Source organism: Triticum urartu, chromosome 1 (assembly GCF_003073215.2).
Source record: "Triticum urartu cultivar G1812 chromosome 1, Tu2.1, whole genome shotgun sequence".
NCBI lineage: Eukaryota > Viridiplantae > Streptophyta > Magnoliopsida > Poales > Poaceae > Triticum > Triticum urartu.
In genome coordinates, this window is record NC_053022.1 from 327,564,416 (window position 1) to 327,574,125 (window position 9,710).

A 9,710-nucleotide genomic window follows, 5' to 3' on the forward strand; every position below is an offset into this window, starting at 1 on the left:
GTTTTGCACATGTGGAATACTCGGGTTAAACTTGACGAGCCTAGCATGTACAGACATGGCCTCGGAACACTGGAGACCGAAAGGTCGAACGTGAATCATATAGTAGATATGATCAACATAGAGATGTTCACCATTGAAGACTACTCCATCTCACGTGATGATTCGACATGGTTTAGTTGATTTGGATCACGTGATCATTTAGATGACTCGAGGGATGTCTATATAAGTGGGAGTTCTTAAGTAATATGATTAATTGAACTTCATTTATCATGAACTTAGTCCTGATAGTTTTTGCATATCAATGTTGTAGATCAATGGCCCGTGCTACTGTTCCCTTGAATTTTAATGTGTTCCTAGAGAAAGCTAAGTTGAAAGATAATAGTACCAACTACACGGACTGGGTCCGTAACTTGAGGATTATCCTCATTGCTGCACAGAAGAATTATGTCCTTGATGCACCGCTAGGTGACAGGCCTGCTGCAGGAGCAAATGTTGATGTTATGAACGTCTGGCAAGCTTGATCTGATGACTACTCGATAGTTCAGTGTGCCATGCTTTACGAGTTAGAATCGGGACTTCAAAGACGTTTTGAACGTCATGGACCATATGATATGTTCCAGGAGTTGAAGTTAATATTTCAAGGAAATGCCCGAGTTGGGAGATATGAAGTCTCCAACAAGTTCTATAGCTACAAGATGGAGGAGAACAATTCTGTCAATGAACACATACTCAGAATGTCTGGGTATCATAACCAGTTGACTTAGCTGGGAGTTATGACAGAGTTCTCCAATCACTGCCATCAAGCTACAAAGGCTTTGTGATGAACTATAATATGCAAGGGATGGATAAGACAATTCCTGAGCTCTTCGCTATGCTCAAAGCTGCGGAGGTAGAAATCAAGAAGGAACATCAAGTGTTGATGGTTAACAAGACCAGTAATTTCAAGAAAAAGGGCAAAGGAAAGAAGGGGAACTTCAAGAAGAATGGAAAGCATGTTGCCACTCCCGGGAAGAAGCCCAAGTCTGGACCTAAGCCTGAAACTGAGTGCTTCTACTGCAAAGGGACTGGTCACTGGAAGCGGAACTGCCCCAAGTATTTGGCAAATAAGAAGGATGGCAAAGTGAACAAAGGTACATGTGATATACATGTTATTGATGTGTACCTTACTAATGCTCGTAGTAGCGCTTGGGTATTTGATACTGGTTCTGTTGCTCAAATCTGTAACTCAAAATAGGGGCTATGGATTAAACAAAGATTGGCTAAGGACGAGGTGACGATGCACGTCGGGAATGGTTCCAAGGTCAATGTGATCGCCGTCAGCACGCTACCTCTACATCTACCTTTGGGATTAGTTTTAGACCTGAATAATTGTTATTTGGTGCCAACGTTGAGCATGAACATTATATCTGGATCTTGTTTGATGCGAGATGGTTATTCATTTAAATCAGAGAATAATGGTTGTTCTATTTATATGAATAATATATTTTATGGTCATGCATCCTTAAAGAGTGGTCTATTTTTGTTGAATCTCGATCGTGGTGATACACATATTCATAATATTGATGCCAAAAGATGCAAAGTTGATAATGATAGTGCAACATATTTGTGGCACTGCCGCTTAGGTCATATTGGTGTAAAGTGCATGAAGAAACTCCATGCGGATGGACTTTTGGAATCACTTGATTATGAATCATTTGATGCTTGTGAACCATGCCTCATGGGCAAGATGACTAAAACTCCGTTCTCCAGAACGATGGAGCAAGCCACAAACTTATTGGAAATAATACATACTGATATATGCAGTCCGATGAGTGTTGAGGCTCGTGGCGGGTATCATTATTTTTTGACCTTCACATATGATTTGAGAAGATATGGGTATATCTACTCGATGAAACACAAGTCTGAAACATTTGAAAAGTTCAAAGAATTTTAGAGTGAAGTGGAGAATCATCATAACAAGAAAATAAAGCTTTACGATCTGATCGCGGAGCCGAATATTTGAGTTACGAGCTTGGCCTTCATTTAAAACAATGTGGAATAGTTTCACAATTCACGCCACCTGGAACACCACAATGTAATGGTGTGTCCGAACGTCATAACCGTACTTTATTAAATATGGTGCGATCTATGATGTCTCTTACCGATTTACCACTATCATTTTGGGGTTATGCATTAGAGACATCTGCATTCACTTTAAATAGGGCACCGTCTAAATCAGTTGAGACGACACTGTATGAACTGTGGTTTCACAAGAAACCTAAATTGCCGTTTCTTGAAGTTTGGGATTGTGATGCTTATGTGAGAAAGCTTCAGCCTGATAAGCTCGAACCCAAATTGGAGAAGTGCGTCTGCATAGGATACCCAAAAGCTACTGTTGGGTACACCTTCTATCACAGATCCAAAGGCAAGATCTTTGTTGCTAAGAATGGATCATTTTTAGAGAAGGAGTTTCTCTCAAAAGACGTGGGTGGGAGGAAAGTAGAACTTGATGAGGTAATTGTACCTTCTCTCGAATTGGAAAGTAGCTCATCGCAGAAAACTGTTCCCGTGATGCCTACACCAAGTAGAGAGGAAGCTAATGGTAATGGTCATGAAACTTCAGATCAATTTACTACTGGACCTCGTAGGTCAACCAGAGCACGTTCCGCACTAGAGTGGTACGGTAATCCTATTCTGGAAGTCACGTTACTAGACCATGACAAACCTACGAACTATGAGGAAGCAATGATGAGCCCAGGTTCCGATAAATGGCTTGAGGCCATGAAATCTGAGATAGGATCCATGTATGAGAACAAAGTGTGGACTTTGGTTGCCTTGCCCGATGATCGGCAAGCCATAGAGAATAAATGTGATCAAAGCATACGGTTTTATACACACTTTCGAAGAAGCTTGTATTTACCAGAAAGTGAGTGGGAGCTGTATAGCATTTCTAATGTGATCAAAGCATATTGTTGATTGGAAATGATATAGAATTTCTGGAAAGACCTCGGTGAAGCTGCCTATATATTGGGCATCAAGATCTATAGAGATAGATCAAGACTCTTAATTGGACTTTCACAAAGCACATACCTTGATAAAGTTTTGAAGAAGTTCAAAATGGATCAGTCAAAGAAAGGCTTCTTGCCTGTGTTACAAGGTGTGAAGTTGAGTCAGACTAAATGCACGACCACTGCAGAAGATAAAGAGAAAATGGAAGTCATTCCCCATGCCTCAGCCATAGGTTCTATTATGTATGCTATGATGTGTACCAGACCTGATGTGTGCCTTGCTATAAGTTTAGCAGGGAGGTACCAAAGCAATCCAGGAGTGGATCACTGGACAGCGGTTAAGAACATCCTGAAGTACCTGAAAAGGACTAAGGATATGTTTCTCGTTTATGGAGATGACAAAGAGCTCGTCATAAATGGTTACGTCGATGCTAGCTTTGACACTGATCCATATGACTCTAAGTCACAAACCAGATATGTATTTATATTGAATGGTGGAGCTGTCAGTTGGTGCAATTCCAAGCAAAGCATCATGGAGGGATCTACGTGTGAAGCGGAGTACATAGCTGTTTCGGAAGCAACGAATGAAGGAGTCTGGATGAAGGAGTTCATGTGACGCCCGGGTAATTAAGCTACAGTGATCCTCTGCTAATGATGCCACGTCACCCCGTTTATAGTTGCTAATCTCGAGTTAGTTCGAAACCGGTTCAACTTCAAATTCAAAAAACAGGCAAACAATACAAGTTTTCAAATATTAAAACTAAAATGTTCGGAGTGAACCAAATATTGCATAGATAATTATGGTGGAAAAACCACACAGTTATAAAATGTTTAAATACTATGAGATGAATAAAACAGTAGCAAAAATGATTATTTAAATACCTTTTTTATTTAATAAAATGTCAAACTAAGTTATTTGGGGTCTAGACTTTTTGTGACTATGGGCTAAGTTGTAATACTAATTTAGATACTAAGTGTATATTTTAGTAAAATAGAATGCAACTAAAATAAAGCAGGAAAGAATAAATAAAAGGAAAAGACAAAAAAAAGAGAAACCCCCTGCCCCTGGGCCTTGGCCCAGCAGGCCGGCCCATTCGGCCACACACCCAGGCCACCAGGAGGCCCACCCCGCCTCCCTTATCCCCTCCCCACCCCGGAAACCCTAACCACCCACGCACCCACTCCCCCCACTCGCGCCCCCACTCTCCCTCTCTCCCGATCCCGATTGGATCGGGCACCCATCGCCGCCACCTGGAGTGCCTCGCTGCCCGGAACAACGTCGCCGCCGCCGCCCGACGCCTACACCGGACCCCGCCGCGCCTGCCTCCTGTCTCCTCCTCACCATCGTCGCCCCGTCCTCGGTTTCCTTCCCAAGTACCACGGCCACGATCCCTACGCCCACAGTGAGCCCCTCCGTCGCGCTCGTCTCGCCGCCCCCTACTACTCTGCTGCTGCCGCGCGACCTCGCCGACGCCGTGGCCGCTGGCGCCGCCTCGCCCCTGCTCCCCTGCACCCTAGCGCGCCCTTGTGCTCGCTTGCGGACCCGCGCGTGCGCGCCCGCACCCTCTCTCGCCCGCCCTTGCCCACGCGCGCCGTCTGCCCGCTCGCAGTCACCAGCCTCGCAGCTTGCCCCGTCCCCTACCTGCTGTTGCTGCCAGCCGCGCCCCACTGCCCTCGAGCTGCTGCCGCTACCTCATCCGCTCGCTGCTGTGGCCCCCTGCTCGCCTGCAGCCTGCTCGCCCCGCTCTGGCTCTCCCCGCGCGCACCCGCAGGCGCCTCCCCCCACTCGTGCATGTCGTTGCTGGCCCGCCCGCTGCACCGACCGCCGCCGCAGATCCCGGCCGCCTCCGCTCACCCCGTCCTGCACCGCCCGCGCCTGCCCTGTGCATGCATCGCCCGTGCACTGACCCCGTCATCGAGCCCCTGCCTGTCACCGCCTCCCATCGCCCCTGCTCCGTCGCGGCTCTGCTTCGCCCGCGCCACCACCGCCGCTCGTGACTGCCGTCGCCGTCCACCGCTGCTGGCCGGCGCCCGGGTCCAGTCGCGCGCGCCCCGCCGGCGTGCGTCGTGCGTGCTCCGCCCGCTCCTGGGCGTGCGCCCGCTCGGGCTGCGCCCCGTGCCCGAACCCATTAGGCCTTGGGCCTATGACAAGTGGGCCACTGCCCAGAGAACGTTTAAAATAAAAAAGGATTTAAAAATAATAAATAAAATAATAATTAATTAACTTAATTAACTTAATTAATCTTGATTAATTAAACTAATTAATCACAATTAGATTAACCTAATTAACTTAACCTAATTATAAACCAATTAATTAGGTTAATTAGTTATCAGTCAATGACATGTGGGGCCCCTCTCCAGTTTGACCAGTCAAACTGTTGACTGGGTTGACCCAGTCTATGACAGGTGGGCCATGTTTGACCCTGTTGACCAGTCAACAGTTGACTGGTCAAATGCTGACTAGACCACCCACACATGCATTCTGTTGGGAACAATTCTATGTACCCATAGCAATTTAAGATTTAATTTTCGAATTAAAACAATTTAGAAAATGATTTAAAGTTTTTAAAAATTAATATAAAATAATCCGTAGCTTGGGTGAAAATAATTTGTACATGAAAGTTGCTCAGAACGACGAGGCGAACCCGGATACGCAGCCCGTTCGTCCGCCACGCATCCCTAACCTATCGAACTCGCAACTTTCCCCCTCCGGCTCCCCTGCCCGAAAACGCGAAACACCGGGGATATTTTCCCGGATGTTTCCCCCCTTCACCGGTACCATCTTGTACCGCGTTAGGGCACCCCTAGCATCACGCTTTGTCATGTCATGCATCGTCATGCATTTGTTTGCATTATATTTATTGTTTCTTCCCCCCTTCTCTCGCTAGACACCAAGACTGACGCCGTTGCTACCCAGTACGACTATGGTGTTGACGACCCCACACTATTGCCAGAGCAACCAGGCAAGCCCCCCCTTGATCACCAGATATCGCCTACTCTACTCTCTATACTGCTTGCATTAGAGTAGTGTAGCATGTTGCTGCTTTCCGTTAATCCTATCCTAATGCATAGCATGTCCTTGCTACTACTGTTGTTACCTTTACCTGCAATCCTAATGCTTAGTATAGGATGCTAGTTTATCATCAATGGCCATACATTCTTGTCCGTCTGCCATGCTATACTATCGGGTCGTGATCACTCGGGAGTTGATTATGGGTATATGCCTATACATAATATATGATACTTGTGGTGACTAAAGACGGGTCGGCTCATAGGAGTACCCACGAGTGATTCACGGATTGGGTCCGAAAGGACGTTTGTCCCGACGGCCCTCTGAGTGGATCTTTGTGGCGAAGCGACAGGGTAGGTTGAGACCACCTAGGAGAGAGGTGGGCCTGGCCCTGGTCGGCGTTCGCGATTATTTCAAGATAACACGTTTATAACGAGATCTTGGTATTTGATCTGAGTCTGGCTACTGGCCTATACGCACTAACCATCTACACGGGGACAGTTATGGGCACTCGACATCGTGGTATCAGGCGAAGCCTTCGTGACGTCAGCGACTGAGCGGTGCACGCCGGATTGGAGTAGAACACCTGCTAGGCTAGGTCTGCTTTCAGCTGCGTTCGCAACGTGCAGGTGTGCGAATGGCGATGGGCCCAGACCCCTGCGCCATAGGATTTAGACCGGTGTGCTGACCTCTCTGTTGTGCCTAGGTAGGGCTGCAACGTGTTGATCTTTTGAGGCCGGGCATGACCCAGGAAAGTGTGTCCGGCCAAATGGGATCGAGCGTGTTGGGGTATGTGGTGCACCCCTGCAGGGAAGTTAATCTATTCGAATAGCAGTGATCTTCGGTAACAGGACGACTTGGAGTTGTACCTTGACCTTATGACAACTAGAACCGGATACTTAATAAAACACACCCTTCCAAGTGCCAGATACAACCGGTGATCGCTCTCTCACAGGGCGACGAAGGGAGGATCATCGGTTAGGATTAGCTAGGATGCTACTTGGAGGACTTCAGTCTACTCTCTTCTACATGCTGCAAGATGGAGGCTGCCAGAAGCGTAGTCTTCGAAAGGACTAGCTATCCCCCTCTTATTCCGGCATTCTGCAGTTCAGTCCACATATGATACCCTTATTCCATTTGATACCAATGCATACATATGTAGTGTAGCAGCTCCTTGCTTGCGAGTACTTTGGATGAGTACTCACGGTTGCTTTGCTCCCTCTTTTCCCCCTTTCTATTCTCGATTGTTGCGACCAGACGTTGGAGTCCAGGAGCCAGCCGCCACCGTCGACGACTACTACTACTACTACTACTCGGGAGGTGCCTACTACTACATGCAGCCCGCTGACGGCGAGCAGGAGTAGTTTAGGAGGATCCCAGGCAGGAGGCCTGCGCCTCTTTCGATATGTATCCCAGTTTGTGCTAGCCTTCTTAAGGCAAACTTGTTTAACTTATGTCTGTACTCAGATATTGTTGCTTCCGCTGACTCGTCTATGATCGAGCTCTTGTATTCGAGCCCTCGAGGCCCCTAGCTTGTAATACGATGCTTGTATGACTTATTTTATTTGTAGAGTTGTGTTGTGATATCTTCCCGTGAGTCCCTGATCTTGATCGTACACGTTTGCGTGTATGATTAGTGTACGATTAAATCGGGGGTGTCACAAGTTGGTATCAGAGCCGACTGCCTGTAGGAATCCCCCTTCCACACTCCTTGGCCGAAGTTGAGTCTAGACATTTCGAAAACTTTTACTAACATGGCTGTGTGCCTTACGGGCCCATGTCGCTATCTGGGTGGTATTAGGATCTTTTACTCCTCGATCCTTACTCTGGGACTCTGAACTCTCTTCTATTCAGGTTAAATGAATTTTGCAAAAATCTAACTCTAGGTTCTCGTTACCACTTCCTGCCGGAGAACCCTTTCATTACGGATGATCTACTGCTTCAATAGAAGATTATGACAATACTCTCCAATATTTTCTCGAGACCTTGTGCATGTTGCTTTTGCAATTCCCTACCACCGAGAAATCCCTATGGATAAATACTTACACCTGTCGTTCTTACTTTTATTCCCAGTTGGTCTTGTTATTACAAGATACCCCGAAATACTCGTCGTTGTTTCGATAATCCTTTGAGCTTACTGCCTTGCTGTTCTTTGTCACCTGAATACCCCTACGGATAATTCTCGCACTTATCGAGTATCCGCTCATCCCCCAGTTGTTCATGTGTGTCACAATGGTCATCGAAATACTATTTGATCCTCCAAAAATCCTTAGTAGCTTATTGCTCTGCAATACTTGGCTGCTTGCATTAGGGATGCTTTCCATATGTCTGGCAATATTCGTCAGTATCCTTAGGCATCGTCTTTTTGATCCTATTGATTCAACATGAGTGCGAATGCACGCAATCATCAGTTGATCCTTTTAAATTATCTTTCCGACTCAGACGTCATTTTAAACATGAGCTGGTTCTCAACAAATCCTATTGTCGTTGATTGTACCCCTAAGGCTATTCAACTTATCCATCCCTAATCAGAACATTGCTTCTGATCCCTTGATTTGAAAATCATAATTCCTTTGCATTTGAGCTCTGGATTAGTCAGTTGTTTCCATAATCCAATGCCTTTGCATTGTTACTTCCTCTGGTTGTGTGCCGATGCTCACGTCAGCTCTGTTATGGACCAGCAGATCCTTCAATGGATTTTATCCGACAGTGTCCTTCATATTCAATAACCTTGTGAGCCTTCCCTCGGATACATAATGCCTTTGGTAAATTGTATCATCTACTTTAACCTTGCTCTACTTTCGAGGTTGTGATATTTACTCTTGAAGCTTGTGGTATATGTTTCTAAGAAGCCCCTATGGGTTGAACATATGCCTTCTCTAAACTGTGGGAACTCAAAAATTTTCACGAGTCATACACTTCTGGTATTTTGCCAGATAAAATTTCAACACTACAACTTCTTCGAAAGTGAGAAGTGAACGAAAGGTTATGCATTGGAGAAGTGGGAGTCGACCTTGAACTTTGTGTTCATGCCCATGGACACGATGTAGATCTTATCATTAAAGCTTCTCTTAAATTAGATTATTCCTTTCGTATAAGTTCATCTTATATCCGGGATCTGGCCTTTTGCAATCGTGGTTCCGACCATGTTCTCCTTTAAATACCATTTCGCGTGCAAGTTTAAGCGCTTGTCTTCTGTAGAGCAATACCCCAGTCCAACCTCTACTTTGATCTGTCATCGAGTATTACCCCCTCTGGTATCTCGAGATTATCACGGAACTGCATAACTTCTTATGAGTTCTTCTTCAAGTATTATTTGACTTTCGCTGCATCATCATTTGACTTGATGTCATCGCCGACTGATTACATCTTCATGAAATCTCTCGACAAATGTGTCGTGGTCATCAGCAACATCCTGAGCTCTTCCAGGATATCAATCAAATTCATGATGAGAATTACCATCCTTGCCCCTCGATGATTGTGTTATCATCGACAACATTCTTGCCTTCCCACAACACAAACGTGTTCATGTTATGATTGCAACTTGCTGTCCAGCTTGTATGATGTTCCACCTTGAAGTATTAATGTCCTTTATGACAAGGATGTTGTGAGGATTGCTCCACCTCTTAAGAATTCTTGGTATGTTGATGCTTCTCACCATCACCATTCTTTCTTGGTCTCCGTGTTGTTTCTAACTGGAATACCGACAAATG